Genomic DNA, 4,665 nt, shown 5'->3' on the forward strand with positions numbered 1-4,665 from the left:
CAATCACACAGTGGGGCCATGCCCTATTCTCGGGTGTTACGAATTTCTTACCTGTGTCCCGAGCTTTCCGATGCACCACGGTCATGAGCACGGTCCTCATAGCACGAGCCTCTCCGAAAACCTAGTCACAACACACACAAAACACTTTTAATACTAACCAAACCCAAAACCACTTCTCGGGACCAATCCCGCACTCCCGGGACCTCTAAATCCATAAAGCAAAGTATCGAAACCATCCCCCGAGTCCCCGGGCAAAAGCCCTAAAAACCAGAATTTTTGCCTGCCAAAATGGCCTAAGGCCGCGGCACTCCCCTCAAGGGCCGCGGCGCCCAGCAACCTGACCTCCTCCTGATGCAACCTCGCGCCGCGGCGCCCAAGAACAGGGCCGCGGCGCTCATACGCGAACCCAGATTTTCTGGGTTTTCTCTTGCGTTTTTCCCGAACTAAAACAATCCCAAATCACCCTAAACCAATACCTAAACCCCAAAATCAATTTCAAACATCAAATGAACCATCCAACAACTCATAAACTCTAGATTCAAGCTCAAAACACAAACATACCCAACAATCCACCCTTAGATTGCAAAAATCAGCAACTTCAAAATCAAACATTAAAACTTAACTCAAGCTGTAGATTTCACAATTCAAAACAGAAATCAAACTTAATTGCTCATAAAATCCATACCTCAAGTGGAGAATCCACCCTACAAGCTCCCTTGATTCCCCTCCTAAGCTCCCACTTCAGCCCATTTTCCTCTTCTTCTTCTTCTTCTCATTGCCCTAACTCTCCTTCTCTTTATTTTAGCAAAGCCATCATATAACCCAAATGCCCAAACCGTGACCCACTAAAACCCAGCTGAGAATTGCCTATTACCCTTGCCAAATGACCATTTTACCCTTTCCTACTAATCCTCCTTAGCTAAACCTCAAAGGGCACTTAAGTCTTTACACTTCATTTCAATTCTATCACTTTTTACCTTAAAACTTGTTACCCACAGCAGTAACTAATGGTTACCCAGGTTACTAAATCTCCAATAACCATTACCCGCTAAATCTCAACTTAACCATAAAATTCCCGAGGTACCCCTAGGCTCCTCCCGAGCCGGGTACAACATCCCGTTGTGACTTTTAGACTAATTGGCTCACTAGGACCGTCTCGATGCGTGCATCCTGATAATAACACCACACTCACATGGCACCATTCACATAGTACAATTATCCCAGATATGCCCTAACATGGCCAGATTACAATCATGCTCATTATAAGACAATCAGGTCTACATGCATACTAATTCACATAGTCATGCATCTCAATTAATCAAATAGTCATACAACGTGCAATCAATCATAATCATGCATTAAACTTATTAAAGTCACACATAAATCCCATCATGCCCTCCAGGCATACTGCTCTAGGCACTTAGCCTTAACACTGAATTTGGGTCGTTACATATGATTACTATCGTTCTTAAGCTAATGACTCCTCTCTGTTTTGCATATCCTGATTTGGATATGTACATAGTTGCTCAAGCCATTGGGATGCCAATAGCGTGGCCTAAGGATTTGATCATTATATCTAATGATATATATCATGAGGTGATGCCATATTTTTACATAATTATCTCTACAATTCTATATTAATTTGTTTGCATTTTTTTTTAATTTTGGATATTATTGTATACAGGCTCCCTCTACAAGCAGGACCAGATCACAATGACCAAAAGCTCATCAACACAACAACCACGAGAAAGAAGACGACTACAAACTCCTCCAACACAACTGCCCCATACTCCATTGGAACGATTAAACAATATCGTATCTTAGTGGGATGATGGCGAGTGTGTCAATCTAGGCATAGAGTATGAAGTTTTTTATCAGGATATGTCTCACTATTATATATTTAAGGATGACATACTTTAGTTTGCTCGAAAGGAGAAAATTGGACAAGCAGTTGTCGTCAGCTACATGAGGTATATATCTCACAAAGTTCGTTCATTTAATTTTCTAATTTGATTTATTCATTCAGATAAAAATTTTGTATTTTTGTATTAGGTTCATTTACAGATATCTGGTACAACAAAGTCGCCAAAATAAGTTTTTATTTGTCAATCCTAATATTATAGCCACTCAAGGGAGTTCATTCGAAGATCGTGTTCAAAATCTGTTCAGACGATGTAATGACGTAAAATCAAAAGAACAAGTTATGCTTGTCCCTTGGAACCTTTGGTAAGATTAAAAAGTTGTCATTTTTCTAACCCATATCAATACTTTCTTTGTTTAACATTTGAGTTGTAATTTTTTTTGTTTTTCTTATGCAGTGAACATTGGATGTTGCTTATTTTGGCACCATATGCATATCATGTTTATTGTTGTGATCCTGTGAATTCATATCTGAATAACCGTGAGGAGATTGTATCAGTGGTCGTCAACGCTTTCAATCTTTTTTTCTCTATGGATCTTCTTGATGTTGAGATCTCTGGTACTCTACGCATTAAGCAACCTCAGGTAAGTAATTGCAACTTAATTTTTTGAACTTTTATAATTATTAAGTAGAATAATATGTATGCATTTTTTTAACAAGTTTCAATTTAATAATGAATTACTCATACTTTTAAATAATTAGTGTCCACACCAACCGGACAATGTGGCATGTGGATACTACATAATGAGGATGTTGAAGGATTTGATAGAACATGCGAGTCCCGAACATTACTTGAGAACGGTATTATTAATTAAAATTTACAAATTATTTTTGAAACCATATATATAAATGTAATCAAATAATTAATTAATATATTTTACTTTATATTTTTTGCAGCTAACAAGTACGTCATATACAGAGGCACAAATTGATGAGTTGCAACAAGAATGGGCGACATATATGTTACCGATAATCCAAAGTTATCGACCTCGTTGTTAGGTTTTCTTACTGTTTACCTCTTTCTTCATACACAGTGCAATACTTGTTAATTTTGTATATGTCTAACAAATATTGAGTTTCTTGTATATATCTAATAAATATGTCCAACAAATATTGTGTTTCTTGCATATTTTTATTTTATTAATTATGTCAATTTCAATTTAAATTAATATTAAATTGATTTCAATTTAATTAATTTAAATTAAAATTAAAATAATTTCAATTTAATTAATTACTAAATCAAATTAAATTAAAATTAAAATAATTTCAATTTAATTAATTATTAAATCAAAATAAATTAAAATTAAAATAATTTCAATTTAATTAATTATTAAATCAAATTAAATTAATATTAATTATAAATTAATTTAATTTTTTTTTTAAACCTGAGAGAATTTCAACCTCTCCCAATGGGAGACATTGAAAATCTCCCAGGGACTTTCAATGTCTCCCACTGTGAGAGGTTGAATGTCCACGTTTTTGGACACCTTTCAATCTCTCTCATTGGGAGACGTGGGATGTCTCTCACCTCTCCCATTGGGAGACGTGAGATATAAACTTACAATGACTCCACCTACAATGTCTCCCCCTATGGGAGATATTGTAAACTTTTAATGTCTCCCAAATAAAGTCATAAAACCCTATTTTTTTGTAGTGGAATTCTGAATTTACCTGATAGCATATTTTCTTCTCCTGTCTAATCGGGAGTTGACCAAACCTCTATAAATGTCTCATCGTGTGTCCTTCACGTGCTTTATGTTTGTGCCACGTCATCATGCTAAATTTTTGGGAAACATCATAATTATTTAGATTAAAAAAACCCAAAAATATAATCTTTTCTAGAAAATCCCAATTTTTTTACTAAGCGTCAAAACTGTCTAGTTTTGTGATAATTTTCTAACTTTGGAAGGTTATATTTTAAAAACCTTATCACTTAAAATTATCATCTTTTACAGAATATATCTTGGCTATACCAAGAAGCTCGTTGTTCATTTTTATACAAAAATACTCATTTTTACTTAGTAAAAACTATTTTCGAAAAGTGCTAAATGAAATTATACAGTTAAAAATTATAACTTTTCTTAAACATTGGTAAAATATAAAATCTAATTGGCTCATTATTTTGGCCTAAAATTTCTTAAGTCCGTATTATAATATGTTAAGAATGTCCATGAGAAAAATTAGGTTAAAAAAGATAATTTTACTTGGTGAAAAACGTTCACAAAAGTGACTACCCAGAGAGCTTGTTCTTAAAAAAATTTCCGAAACTTCAAAAAGATAATATTCATAGCCTTTTATTATTTTTCCATGAAACTTAACCAGTTTTATTAACAATATATCAAGATTATTCAATTAAAAAATCATCCAAAAATACAGTATTTTGCTTATAGAACATACAAAGTTGGTTGCATGCACAACTTTTAAAACTATTTTTACAAATTACACAATATTTTTGCAAAAGCCATAACTTGGTCAATATTACACCTTTTTAGATGTTTTTATACACTATGAGCATCTAATCTTCCTATCCAACACATTAGAAATAAAAAAATCTAGAAACCAGTAAAATGAATTTCATTTGACCCTTTGGAATTCAAGACTAAAATATTTGGCACATAAAATCATAGAAACCTAGAGGAATATTGGGTTCCTCTTATAGCCATTCAACAAGACATACATGCATGCATAATCAGCCATCAAATATACATTATTACAGTGACAATAATGAATTTAAACTATCAAAA

Source organism: Humulus lupulus, chromosome 5, assembly GCF_963169125.1.
Source record: "Humulus lupulus chromosome 5, drHumLupu1.1, whole genome shotgun sequence".
Taxonomy (NCBI): domain Eukaryota; kingdom Viridiplantae; phylum Streptophyta; class Magnoliopsida; order Rosales; family Cannabaceae; genus Humulus; species Humulus lupulus.